The following is a 14953-nucleotide window of genomic DNA, read 5'->3' on the forward strand; positions in this document are numbered from 1 at the left end:
AAAAAATAGATATTTCTTAAACTAAAAAAAAGAAAATGACATGACTTAGGTAACTGTAATAAACTGTTTATTATAAGGTCCCTGAGGAGGAAACACAGCCACAATCCGAGGTTAGAAGAAAGATTGAGGAAAGGGTTCTTTATTGTTAAAGCAGTAAACATGTTGAATATACGGGGCTATGGGGAGTGTTAAAGAATAAAAATCTCACACCCATGGGTTGAACTGGATGGACCTGTATTATATTTCAATCCTATAAACTATGTAACAATGTAGCATTCTATTATATAGGAGGGGGTGGAGAGGAAGTGTCTGAGAAAAAGTTTGAATATAGAAGATAGTCTGCTTAGTGCTCTGAACAATCTGATACTTTCTGTTTAGAAGAGAAGACTTAACATGATAGAGAGATCTCAAAGGTCGCTGGATAGCCAGAGATGTTAGAGAACAAGGAAAAAAAATTCAAGGAACGAGCTGCAAAATAAACAGGATCGTAAAGGGGGACAAAGTACACACCTTACTAATACCACCACCAGTCACCTCTGTATCCGGCTGATCGGCTCTATAATTCGATTTTCTGGGGAACACACTATGAACATTTATTGATAGAATGTTATACAGCAGAAGGACCAATACCTAACAAGGACACACGGACACAAACCACACCAGGACAACCGGAAATCTGCTGGAGAGACACCACTTCCAGAGCCTCGTCACCGAGAAAGGTATGACCTGACCGAGCCCATAGTTCTGTTATGGGAGGACAAAGGTGGGGTGAGATTTTTTTTAACATCTGGGTATATCAGTGGTAACATTGTACCTTCATAGATAGACATAAATGCAAGTCTCACCTCTAAGGCTATGGCGGGAGGTCAGGGCTGGGAACTTAGCAGCAGAGGTCTCACCTCTATGGCTATGGTGGGAGGTCAGGGCTGGGAACTTAGCAGTAGAGGTCTCACCTCTATGGCTATGGTGGGAGGTCAGGGCTGGGAACTTAGCAGTAGAGGTCTCACCTCTAAGGCTATGGTGGGAGGTCACGGCTGGGAACTTAGCAGCAGAGGTCTCACCTCTAAGGCTATGGTGGGAGGTCAGGGCTGGGAACTTAGCAGCAGAGGTCTCACCTCTATGGCTATGGTGGGAGGTCAGGGCTGGGAACTTAGCAGTAGAGGTCTCACCTCTATGGCTATGGTGGGAGGTCAGGGCTGGGAACTTAGCAGTAGAGGTCTCACCTCTAAGGCTATGGTGGGAGGTCAGGGCTGGGAACTTAGCAGTAGTGGTCTCACCTCTATTGCTATGGTGGGAGGTCAGGGCTGGGAACTTAACAGTAGAGGTCTCACCTCTATGGCTATGGCGGGAGGTCAGGGCTGGGACTTAGCAGCAGAGGTCTCATCTCTATGGCTATGGTGGGAGGTCAGGGATGAGAACTTAGCAGTAGAGGTCTCACCTCTATGGCTATGGCGGGAGGTCAGGGCTGGGACTTAGCAGCAGAGGTCTCACCTCTATGGCTATGGCGGGAGGTCAGGGATGAAACTTAGCAGCAGAGGTCTCACCTCTATGGCTATGGGGGGAGGTCAGGGCTGGGAACTTAGCAGTAGAGGTCTCACCTATATGGCTATGACGGGAGGTCAGGGATGAGAACTTAGCAGTAGAGGTCTCACCTCTATGGCTATGGCGGGAGGTCAGGGATGAAACTTAGCAGCAGAGGTCTCACCTCTATGGCTATGGCGGAAGGTCAGGGATGAGAACTTAGCAGCAGAGGTCTCACCTCTAGGGCTATGGGGGGAGGTCAGGGCTGGGAACTTAGCAACAGAGGTCTCACCTCTATGGCTATGGCAGGAGGTCAGGGCTGGGAACTTAGCAGTAGAGGTCTCACCTCTATGGCTATGGTGGGAGGTCAGGGCTGGGAACTTAGCAGTAGAGGTCTCACCTCTAAGGCTATGGTGGGAGGTCAGGGCTGGGAACTTAGCAGTAGAGGTCTCACCTCTAAGGCTATGGTGGGAGGTCAGGGCTGGGAACTTAACAGTAGAGGTCTCACCTCTATGGCTATGGCGGGAGGTCAGGGCTGGGAACTTAGCAGTAGAGGTCTCACCTCTATGGCTATGGCGGGAGGTCAGGGCTGGGACTTAGCAGCAGAGGTCTCACCTCTATGGCTATGGTGGGAGGTCAGGGATGAGAACTTAGCAGTAGAGGTCTCACCTCTATGGCTATGGCGGGAGGTCAGGGCTGGGACTTAGCAGCAGAGGTCTCACCTCTATGGCTATGGCGGGAGGTCAGGGATGAAACTTAGCAGCAGAGGTCTCACCTCTATGGCTATGGGGGGAGGTCAGGGCTGGGAACTTAGCAGTAGAGGTCTCACCTATATGGCTATGACGGGAGGTCAGGGATGAGAACTTAGCAGTAGAGGTCTCACCTCTATGGCTATGGCGGGAGGTCAGGGATGAAACTTAGCAGCAGAGGTCTCACCTCTATGGCTATGGCGGAAGGTCAGGGATGAGAACTTAGCAGCAGAGGTCTCACCTCTAGGGCTATGGGGGGAGGTCAGGGCTGGGAACTTAGCAACAGAGGTCTCACCTCTATGGCTATGGCAGGAGGTCAGGGCTGGGAACTTAGCAGTAGAGGTCTCACCTCTATGGCTATGGTGGGAGGTCAGGGCTGGGAACTTAGCAGTAGAGGTCTCACCTCTATGGCTATGGTGGGAGGTCAGGGCTGGGAACTTAGCAGTAGAGGTCTCACCTCTAAGGCTATGGTGGGAGGTCAGGGCTGGGAACTTAGCAGTAGAGGTCTCACCTCTATGGCTATGGTGGGAGGTCAGGGCTGGGAACTTAACAGTAGAGGTCTCACCTCTATGGCTATGGCGGGAGGTCAGGGCTGGGACTTAGCAGCAGAGGTCTCACCTCTATGGCTATGGTGGGAGGTTAGGGATGAGAACTTAGCAGTAGAGGTCTCACCTCTATGGCTATGGCGGGAGGTCAGGGCTGGGACTTAGCAGCAGAGGTCTCACCTCTATGGCTATGGTGGGAGGTCAGGGATGAGAACTTAGCAGTAGAGGTCTCACCTCTATGGCTATGGCGGGAGGTCAGGGCTGGGACTTAGCAGCAGAGGTCTCACCTCTATGGCTATGGCGGGAGGTCAGGGATGAAACTTAGCAGCAGAGGTCTCACCTCTATGGCTATGGGGGGAGGTCAGGGCTGGGAACTTTGCAGTAAAGGGTCTCACCTATATGGCTATGACGGGAGGTCAGGGATGAGAACTTAGCAGTAGAGGTCTCACCTCTATGGCTATGGCGGGAGGTCAGGGATGAAACTTAGCAGCAGAGGTCTCACCTCTATGGCTATGGCGGAAGGTCAGGGATGAGAACTTAGCAGCAGAGGTCTCACCTCTATGGCTATGGGGGGAGGTCAGGGCTGGGAACTTAGCAACAGAGGTCTTACCTCTAGATCTTGGGGAAGAAAATTGCTGAAATGCATTATTCTGCATATATATATATATATATATATATATATATATATATAGAGACAGAGGAAGTGGTAACAGAATATTGGGAGTCTATTTTTGAATGCTTCCATCCAAACTTCATATATAAGACAACACACACATGCAAAAGAAATAATAATCAAATATAACAAGGCAACTAAGACCTGATCAAAATAAGTAAAAATGAGGATTTAGTCTCACCATATGGCCATATCGTGCTCAAGCCCACCACTACGTCAAAGTACCCCATTGTCAGTGGGTCCTACACTATCCATAAAATGAAGGATGAATCCAACCTCTAAACCATTGGAGATACTACTCCTTACATGGGAGAGATGTGCAACTGCACTATAAGGGACTCCTCCTATATCTGCTTACTAGTGGACACTGATAACGAAGTACAGGTGTGGGAGGGTGGGGTGCTCAACCCCAGGAGTCTGGTCAGGACTGAATGTATAACAAACAAGCAAAGGGTTGGGGGGGGGGGGAGCACACCCTGAACATGCATTTCTAAAGATGGTGCTGTTATGAATACCAATACACATATATATGTATAAGCACCCCACCCTCCCACACCTGTACTCTATCAGTGTCCACTGGTAAGCAGATATAGGAGGAGTCCCTTATAGTGCAGTTGCACATCTCTCCCAGTAAGGAGTAGTATCTCCAATGGTTTAGAGGTTGGATTCATCCTTCATTTTATGGATAGTGTAGGACCCACTGACAATGGGGTACATTGACGCAGTTGTGGGCTTGACGATATGGCCATATGGTGGGACCAAACCCCCATTTTTATTTATTTTGATCAGTTGCCTTGTTATATTTGATGGTTATTTATTTTGCATGTGTGCGCTATCCTCTGTAGATATATATGTATATTGGTATTCATAGCAGCACCATCTTTAGAAATGCATGTTCAGGGTGTGACCCCCCCCCCCCCAACCCTTTGTTTGTTTGTTATCCATCCAAACTTCACACATTCTTTTTCAAATTGAATTTCAAGATGTGTGAATCTTGAATAAAACATTGATCTATTGACCCCCAAAGTGTGTTAAATAAATTATGAGAGATATAAAACACGTGTTCCAGGTAGGTTGTGTGACTTGAATTTGTAAAGTGTAATTTTTTTCTAAATATGGAGGAAATGTCTTTTAGGCCCCTTTCACACGGGCTTTCCGATCCAGTCCCTGTCAGTTTTTCAGGCGGATCTGATTGGACGCTCCATGTACCTCTATGGAGCGGCGCATGTCCGTGGTGACATCTCCGCTGACACCCGCTGCTATCCGATCCGATCCTGTCCGTGAAATCCAGATGGATAGAAACCCTATTTTCCATCCGTCTGGAGGATCGGATCGGATAGGACAGGTGGTCCGTTATTATCTGATCTCCCATAAAGGAGAGCGGGGATCTGACAGGTCTGTCACTGCAAAGTAAGCGGAGACGGACCTGTTATCCGCCGATCCCCGCTGAGTAAAACGGAGTCCGCCAGGCAGAAAGCCCCATGTGAAAGCACCTTGATGGAGTGCAACCAGTATTGATAGCGAGGCCCCTTTTACACTTGTAGAACCTGAAAGTCATGTGACTATAAAGCAACTTTCACGCGACTTTTGACATGACTTGAAGCAATGTCTGTCTATGGACCTCAAGTCACATCAAAGTTGGACCAAAGTAGTGCAGAGATTACTTTGAAGTCGCTGTGACTTGGAGTCGCACAGATATGAACGGTACTCATTGGATATCATGGGGTACGACTTGTCATGTGACTTTTCAGGCCCAAGTCACGGGACAAATCGCAACAAGTGTGAAAGGGGCCTTAGTGGCTAACATCCCTTTAATGTGACTTTGACGCGACTTTGACATGACATTGACACATTTTGAAGCAATGTCTGTCTATTGACCTCAAGTCACATCAAAGTCAGACCAAAATAGTGCAGGGACTACTTTGAAGTCGCTGTGACTTGAAGTCGCCCAGATATGAACAGGACTCATTGGAAATCATTGGGTACGACTTGTCATGCGACTTTTCAGGCCCAAGTCACAGTACAAGTCGAAACAAGTGTGACGGGGCCTAAGTGGCTAATGTGACTTTAACCACTTTAAGACCCCCTTCCTGACCAGACCCTATTTTGCGATTCGGCACTGCGTTAATTTAACGGACGATTGCGCGGTCGTGCGACACTGCACCCAAATAAAATTGATGTCCTTTTTTCTCCACAAATAGAGCTTTCATTTGGTGGTATTTGATCACTTGTGCGAATTTTATTTTTTGCGCTACAAACAAAAAAAAGAGCGACAATTTTGAAAAAAAAAAACAATATTTTTCACATTTTGCTATATAACATTCCCCCCCCCCCCCAAAAAAAAAAATGTAAAAATCTAATTTCTTTAACATTTTAGGCCAATTTGTTTTCTGCTACATATTTTTGGTAAAAAAAATCGCAATAAGTGTATTTTGATTGGTTTGTGCAAAAGTTATCGCATCTACAAACTACGGGAAAGATTTATGTCATTTTTATTGTTTTTTTTTTTTTTACTAGTAATGGCGGCGATCTGCGATTTTTGTGGGACTGCGACATTGCGGCGGACAGATTGGACCCCTGACTGACATTTTTGACACTTTTGGGGGGACCAGGGACATTACTACAGTAATCAGCGCTAAAAATATGCACTGTCACTGTAATAATGACACTGGCAGGGAAGGGGTTAACCTAGTGGGAGATCAAGGGGTTATTTGTGAGCCTAGGGGAGTGTTTCTAACTGTATGGGGGCGTGGCTTGTGAAATGACCATAGAGTCATGTGTTCCTTTATAGAAGGATCACAGGGGCTCTATGATCATTCCAGGGAGAAGAACGGTCAGCTGTGTTTACAACAGCCAACTATCCTTCTCTCTCAGTGGGGAGCGATTGCGGGTGTCAGGCAGCAATCAGAGCCGCCTGCCCGCTGCATCAGAGTCCTCGCTGCTGAGCGGGGGGGCTCATCCCCTAGCTGCAGGCGCATGACATACATACTGCGTGAACCGCTATAGGTATACATCAGTCGCTCGTCTGCAGCTAGCTTCTGCCCCCACTCAGCAGCGGGAACTTTGGTGCACGGGGCAGGAGGCTCCGATTAAAGCCTGACACCTACGATCGCTCCCCGCTAAGAGAGAAGGGTGGTCAGCTGTTGTAAACACAGCCCCTGGGTTAACCCCTTCCCTGCCAGTGTCTTTATTACACTAACAGTGCAACGTATATTGATTGGTTTGCACAAATGTCGTAGCATCTACAAACTATGGGATTTTGTTTTTTTACTAGTAATAGTGGCGATCAACAACTTCTAGCAGGACTGCAATATTGTGGAAGACAAATCGGACATTAAGTGACACTTTTGACACTTTTTGGGGGGACCAGTGACACTAATACAAGGATCAGTGCTAAAAATATGCACTGTCACTGTACAAATGACACTGGCAGGGAAGGGGTGTACATCAGGGGCGATCAAAGGGTTAGCTGTGTGCCTATTTTGTGCTTACTCACTGTGCTTTGACTAGGGGAAGGCAAAGATCAGTGTTCCTGCTTTGCAGAAACACAGATACAAAGCTTTCCCCACTGACAGAATGACAATCTGCCTTGTTTGATTGTCATTGTGCTTGTGTCCAAAACGATCGGTGGGTCCTGACGGACATCAAGTCCACTGGACCCACTGATTAGCTCCCGCTGTGTCCAATCACAGAGGGAGCGAGTCGCCGGCAGGTCGCTGGCGGCGCGTGCACGGACCCCAGACCGGGAAGTGTCAGATCATGTACTAGGTACGTGATCTGGTGCAGAACGGCTGCCCGTAGTGCCCGCAGTAAATATACGCTAAGCGGGTAATGGAAACAATGGGAACACTCTGTTTAGTTATATAGTTACATACAGTCATTAGGTTGAAAAAAGACACAGTGAAGTTCATTTACAGAATCTGGTGCAGCTGTGCATGGTAGCCAATCAGCTTCTAACTTTGGCTTGTTTAATTCATTTTTATTAAAATAAAAAAACTTGGAAGGTGATCGGTTTCTATGCACAACTGCACATGATTTTGCATTATGCAGTTTTATTAAATCCACCAGTGCATTTTTTTGGAAAGAGTCAGGGACTTTTTTCAGATTGCATTTTACATGTGATAGACTTCAATCGACCAGCACCAAAAATTCAAGTGTTTTTGATGGGTTTTGAGGCGTTTTTTGTTTTTCCTTGGTAAATAGGAAAACATGACAGTTCTGTTCATGGGGTGCGACTTTGATGCGACTTTTCACTCTCTGGCACTCAATTAGCATCAAAGTCACATCAAAGCAGAACAGGAATCTTTATGTGTCCAAAGTTGCATGTTAACGTTAGGGTTAAGGCTAGGGTTAGGGTTAAATTTTAGGGTTAGGGTTAAAGGCAAACTCTAACCCTAACATTTAACCCTAACTCTAACAGTAACATTTAACTCTAACATTTAACCCTAACTCTAACATTTAATCCTAACCCTAACTCTAACCGTAACATTTAACCCTAACTCTAACCCTAACATTAAACCCTAACATTTAACCCTAATCCTAACATTTAACCCTAAACCTAACCCTAACCCCTAACTCTAACCCTAAAATTTAACCCTAACTCTAACCCTAACATTTAACCCTAAAATTTAACCCTAACTCTAACCCTAACATTTAACCCTAACCCTAACTCTAACATTTAATCCTAACCCTAACTCTAACCCTAACATTAAACCCTAACATTTAACCCTAACCCTAACATTTAACCCTAAACCTAACCCCTAACTCTAACCCTACAATTTAACCCTAACTCTAACCCTAACATTTAACCCTAACCCTAATTCTAACATTTAATCCTAACCCTAACTCTAACCCTAACTCTAACCCTAACATTAAACCCTAACATTTAACCCTAACCCTAACATTTAACCCTAAACCTAACCCTAACCCCTAACTCTAACCCTAAAATTTAACCCTAACTCTAACCCTAGCATTTAATCCTAAAATTTAACCCTAACTCTAACCCTAACATTTAACCCTAACTCTAACATTTAATCCTAACCCTAACTCTAACCCTAACATTAAACCCTAACCCTAACTCTAACATTTAATCCTAACCCTAACTCTAACCCTAACATTTAACCCTAACATTTAACCCTAACCCTAACATTTAACCCTAAACCTAACCCCTAACTCTAACCCTACAATTTAACCCTAACTCTAACCCTAACATTTAACCCTAACCCTAATTCTAACATTTAATCCTAACCCTAACTCTAACCCTAACTCTAACCCTAACATTAAACCCTAACATTTAACCCTAACCCTAACATTTAACCCTAAACCTAACCCTAACCCCTAACTCTAACCCTAAAATTTAACCCTAACTCTAACCCTAACATTTAATCCTAAAATTTAACCCTAACTCTAACCCTAACATTTAACCCTAACTCTAACATTTAATCCTAACCCTAACTCTAACCCTAACATTTAACCCTAACCCTAACATTTAACCCTAAACCTAACCCTAACCCCTAACTCTAACCCTACAATTTAACCTTAACTCTAACCCTAACATTTAACCCTAACCCTAACTCTAACCCTAACATTAAACCCTAACATTTAACCCTAACCCTAACATTTAACCCTAAACCTAACCCTAACCCCTAACTCTAACCCTAAAATTTAACCCTAACTCTAACCCTAACATTTAACCCTAAAATTTAACCCTAACTCTAACCCTAACATTTAACCCTAACCCTAACTCTAACATTTAATCCTAACCCTAACTCTAACCCTAACATTAAACCCTAACATTTAACCCTAAACCTAACATTTAACCCTAAACCTAACCCTAACCCCTAACTCTAACCCTACAATTTAACCCTAACTCTAACCCTAACATTTAACCCTAAAATTTAACCCTAACTCTAACCGTAACATTTAACCCTAACCCTAACTCTAACATTTAACCCTAACCCTAACATTTAACCCTAACCCTAACTCTAACCCTAACATTTAACCCTAGCTCTAACATTTAACCCTAACCCTAACTGTAACTGTAACATTTAACCCTAACCCTAACTCTAACCCTAAAATCTAGTCCTGACCCTAACTCTAACTCTAACATTTAACCCTAACCCTAACATTTAGCCAAAACCCTAACTCTAACTTTAACATTTAACCCTTACTCTAACATTTAACCCTAACCCCAACTCTAACCCCAACATTTAGCCTTAACCCTAACTCTAGCCCTAACATTTAACCCTAATTCTCACTCTACTCTAAGGGTTAGGATTAGTGTTGAGCGAACACGGACTGTATTATTCGTGTTCGTACCGAATAATTGGATTTTTTGTACCCGAACACGGACACGGACACTTTACTGTATGTTCGGGTAAAAATCCGTGTTCGGTCGTTTTATTTCCGGGTTTTGCATGCTTTGGCGCTCTTTTCATGGCGGGCTTTCAACAGCCAATCAACAATCGTTTAACTGGTGTGCCTTAAGCCATCCCAGCCATGCCTGCAAATGTCTCAGTAGCTGTGATTGGCCGTCTGAAGCATGTGACCAAGTCTTTATAAGTTCGAGGCAGCCGCAGCGGCGTCATTATGCTGCTTAGATTCAGGGACAGAGCACACATCAACGTGCTGGCTGCTGATTAGGGAAAGATAGGCAGGAAAAAACCATTTGTGTCCGGATAGAATTGAGGGACAGGTCGGAGTGTTTAGGCAGGGCGAGTTGTAGGCATTTTAGGGATAGAGTCTGCTGAATTATATAGGGTCAGTGTCTTCTACAAACTACAATCGATATTGCTGTGTGGGGGGTGGGGTCTGCACTCAATCCTGATCTACGATCTCTTCTCAATCCTGTTAGGGACAGAGTCTGCTGAATTTTAGGGAAACTGTGTTCTACAAACTACAATCGATATTGCTGTGTGGTGTGGGATTGGAGATAGGCAGGTGTCAGTGATCCACATCCATTTTTCTGTGTGTGAGCTGCAGTGAACACAATCTTTTTGGGCTGCAGTGAACACAATCTTTTTGGGCTGCAGTGAACACAATCTTTTTGGGCTGCAGTGAACACAATCTTTTTGGGCTGCAGTGAACACAATCCTTTTGGGGTGCAGTGAACAAAATCTTTTTGGGGTGCAGTGAACACAATCCTTTTTGGTGTGCAGTGAACACAATCTTTGTGGGGTGCAGTGAACAAAATCCTTTGTGGGGTGCAGTGAACACAATCTTTTTGGGGTGCAGTGAACAAAATCCTTTTTGGGGTGCAGTGAACAACATCCTTTTTGGGGTGCAGTGAACAACATCCTTTTTGGGGTGCAGTGAACACAATCTTTTTGGGGTGCAGTGAACAAAATCCTTTGTGGGGTGCAGTGAACACAATCTTTTTGGGGTGCAGTGAACACAATCTTTTTGGGGTGGAGTGAACAACATCCTTTTTGGGGTGCAGTGAACAAAATCCTTTTTGGGGTGCAGTGAACAAAATCATTTTTGGGGTGCAGTGAACACAATCTTTTTGGGGTGCAGTGAACACAATCTTTGTGGGGTGCAGTGAACACAATCTTTTTGGGGTGGAGTGAACAACATCCTTTTTGGGGTGCAGTGAACAACATCCTTTTTGGGGTGCAGTGAACACAATCTTTTTGGGGTGCAGTGAACACAATCTTTGTGGGGTACAGTGAACAGAATCTTTGTGGGGTGCAGTGAACACAATCTTTGGGGGGTACAGTGAACACAATCTTTGTGAGGTGCAGTGAACACAATCTTTGTGGGGTGCAGTGAACACAATCATTGTGGGGTGCAGTGAACTCAATCTTTGTGGGGTACAGTGAACACAATCTCATACTGAAGGTTTGAGGGTGCTGCCTGTTCCATACTCCCCCTACTCCTCATCTAGCCTTTTAGGGGTACAAACAATAGTAATTGGGGCCTAGTGTGGTTGTGTACGTGTGATATACATACACTTTTTTGGGATCATATTTTCTATTCCGCTATTTAATCAAAAACCTTTGGGGATCAGTTAAATTGGGGGATAGTCTGTGTTGGTACGTGTGAGAGAGATCCACCTTTCCAAGTTGTTGGGGTTCATCTCATACTTCTGAAGGTTTGAGGGTGCTGCCTGTTCCATACTCCCCCTACTCCTAGCCTTTTAGGGGTACAAACAATAGTAATTGGGGCCTAGTGTGGTTGTGTACGTGTGATATACATACACTTTTTTGGGATCATATTTTCTATTCCGCTATTTAATCAAAAACCTTTGGGGATCAGTTAAATTGGGGGATAGTCTGTGTTGGTACGTGTGAGAGAGATCCACCTTTCCAAGTTGTTGGGGTTCATCTCATACTTCTGAAGGTTTGAGGGTGCTGCCTGTTCCATACTCCCCCTACTCCTAGCCTTTTAGGGGTACAAACAATAGTAATTGGGGCCTAGTGTGGTTGTGTACGTGTGATATACATACACTTTTTTGGGATCATATTTTCTATTCCGCTATTTAATCAAAAACCTTTGGGGATCAGTTAAATTGGGGGATAGTCTGTGTTGGTACGTGTGAGAGAGATCCACCTTTCCAAGTTGTTGGGGTTCATCTCATACTTCTGAAGGTTTGAGGGTGCTGCCTGTTCCATACTCCCCCTACTCCTAGCCTTTTAGGGGTACAAACAATAGTAATTGGGGCCTAGTGTGGTTGTGTACGTGTGATATACATACACTTTTTTGGGATCATATTTTCTATTCCGCTATTTAATCAAAAACCTTTGGGGATCAGTTAAATTGGGGGATAGTCTGTGTTGGTACGTGTGAGAGAGATCCACCTTTCCAAGTTGTTGAGGTTCATCTCATACTTCTGAAGGTTTGAGGGTGCTGCCTGTTCCATACTCCCCCTACTCCTAGCCTTTTAGGGGTACAAACAATAGTAATTGGGGCCTAGTGTGGTTGTGTACGTGTGATATACATACACTTTTTTGGGATCATATTTTCTATTCCGCTATTTAATCAAAAACCTTTGGGGATCAGTTAAATTGGGGGATAGTCTGTGTTGGTACGTGTGAGAGAGATCCACCTTTCCAAGTTGTTGGGGTTCATCTCATACTTCTGAAGGTTTGAGGGTGCTGCCTGTTCCATACTCCCCCTACTCCTAGCCTTTTAGGGGTACAAACAATAGTAATTGGGGCCTAGTGTGGTTGTGTACGTGTGATATACATACACTTTTTTGGGATCATATTTTCTATTCCGCTATTTAATCAAAAACCTTTGGGGATCAGTTAAATTGGGGGATAGTCTGTGTTGGTACGTGTGAGAGAGATCCACCTTTCCAAGTTGTTGAGGTTCATCTCATACTTCTGAAGGTTTGAGGGTGCTGCCTGTTCCATACTCCCCCTACTCCTAGCCTTTTAGGGGTACAAACAATAGTAATTGGGGCCTAGTGTGGTTGTGTACGTGTGATATACATACACTTTTTTGGGATCATATTTTCTATTCCGCTATTTAATCAAAAACCTTTGGGGATCAGTTAAATTGGGGGATAGTCTGTGTTGGTACGTGTGAGAGAGATCCACCTTTCCAAGTTGTTGGGGTTCATCTCATACTTCTGAAGGTTTGAGGGTGCTGCCTGTTCCATACTCCCCCTACTCCTAGCCTTTTAGGGGTACAAACAATAGTAATTGGGGCCTAGTGTGGTTGTGTACGTGTGATATACATACACTTTTTTGGGATCATATTTTCTATTCCGCTATTTAATCAAAAACCTTTGGGGATCAGTTAAATTGGGGGATAGTCTGTGTTGGTACGTGTGAGAGAGATCCACCTTTCCAAGTTGTTGGGGTTCATCTCATACTTCTGAAGGTTTGAGGGTGCTGCCTGTTCCATACTCCCCCTACTCCTAGCCTTTTAGGGGTACAAACAATAGTAATTGGGGCCTAGTGTGGTTGTGTACGTGTGATATACATACACTTTTTTGGGATCATATTTTCTATTCCGCTATTTAATCAAAAACCTTTGGGGATCAGTTAAATTGGGGGATAGTCTGTGTTGGTACGTGTGAGAGAGATCCACCTTTCCAAGTTGTTGAGGTTCATCTCATACTTCTGAAGGTTTGAGGGTGCTGCCTGTTCCATACCCCCCCTACTCCTAGCCTTTTAGGGGTACAAACAATAGTAATTGGGGCCTAGTGTGGTTGTGTACGTGTGATATACATACACTTTTTTGGGATCATATTTTCTATTCCGCTATTTAATCAAAAACCTTTGGGGATCAGTTAAATTGGGGGATAGTCTGTGTTGGTACGTGTGAGAGAGATCCACCTTTCCAAGTTGTTGGGGTTCATCTCATACTTCTGAAGGTTTGAGGGTGCTGCCTGTTCCATACTCCCCCTACTCCTAGCCTTTTAGGGGTACAAACAATAGTAATTGGGGCCTAGTGTGGTTGTGTACGTGTGATATACATACACTTTTTTGGGATCATATTTTCTATTCCGCTATTTAATCAAAAACCTTTGGGGATCAGTTAAATTGGGGGATAGTCTGTGTTGGTACGTGTGAGAGAGATCCACCTTTCCAAGTTGTTGGGGTTCATCTCATACTTCTGAAGGTTTGAGGGTGCTGCCTGTTCCATACTCCCCCTACTCCTAGCCTTTTAGGGGTACAAACAATAGTAATTGGGGCCTAGTGTGGTTGTGTACGTGTGATATACATACACTTTTTTGGGATCATATTTTCTATTCCGCTATTTAATCAAAAACCTTTGGGGATCAGTTAAATTGGGGGATAGTCTGTGTTGGTACGTGTGAGAGAGATCCACCTTTCCAAGTTGTTGGGGTTCATCTCATACTTCTGAAGGTTTGAGGGTGCTGCCTGTTCCATACTCCCCCTACTCCTAGCCTTTTAGGGGTACAAACAATAGTAATTGGGGCCTAGTGTGGTTGTGTACGTGTGATATACATACACTTTTTTGGGATCATATTTTCTATTCCGCTATTTAATCAAAAACCTTTGGGGATCAGTTAAATTGGGGGATAGTCTGTGTTGGTACGTGTGAGAGAGATCCACCTTTCCAAGTTGTTGAGGTTCATCTCATACTTCTGAAGGTTTGAGGGTGCTGCCTGTTCCATACTCCCCCTACTCCTAGCCTTTTAGGGGTACAAACAATAGTAATTGGGGCCTAGTGTGGTTGTGTACGTGTGATATACATACACTTTTTTGGGATCATATTTTCTATTCCGCTATTTAATCAAAAACCTTTGGGGATCAGTTAAATTGGGGGATAGTCTGTGTTGGTACGTGTGAGAGAGATCCACCTTTCCAAGTTGTTGGGGTTCATCTCATACTTCTGAAGGTTTGAGGGTGCTGCCTGTTCCATACTCCCCCTACTCCTAGCCTTTTAGGGGTACAAACAATAGTAATTGGGGCCTAGTGTGGTTGTGTACGTGTGATATACATACACTTTTTTGGGATCATATTTTCTATTCCGCTATTTAATCAAAA

The 14953-nt window shown here is 44.4% G+C and overlaps 1 protein-coding gene across 1 annotated transcript in view; it reads left to right on the forward strand.

The window, feature by feature from the left end:
- Positions 1-378: 378 nt before the first annotated feature.
- Positions 379-14953, forward strand: part of LOC309557628 (uncharacterized protein) — a gene marked incomplete at its 3' end in the record, with an annotated part of 126498 nt that continues 111923 nt past the window's right edge. Inside the window, 1 exon segment of the mRNA XM_082260419.1 lies at positions 379-719.

The sequence above is a fragment of the Pelophylax lessonae genome (assembly GCF_965119305.1).
Source record: "Pelophylax lessonae genome assembly, chromosome: 6".
In the NCBI taxonomy this organism is placed as follows: Eukaryota; Metazoa; Chordata; class Amphibia; order Anura; family Ranidae; genus Pelophylax; species Pelophylax lessonae.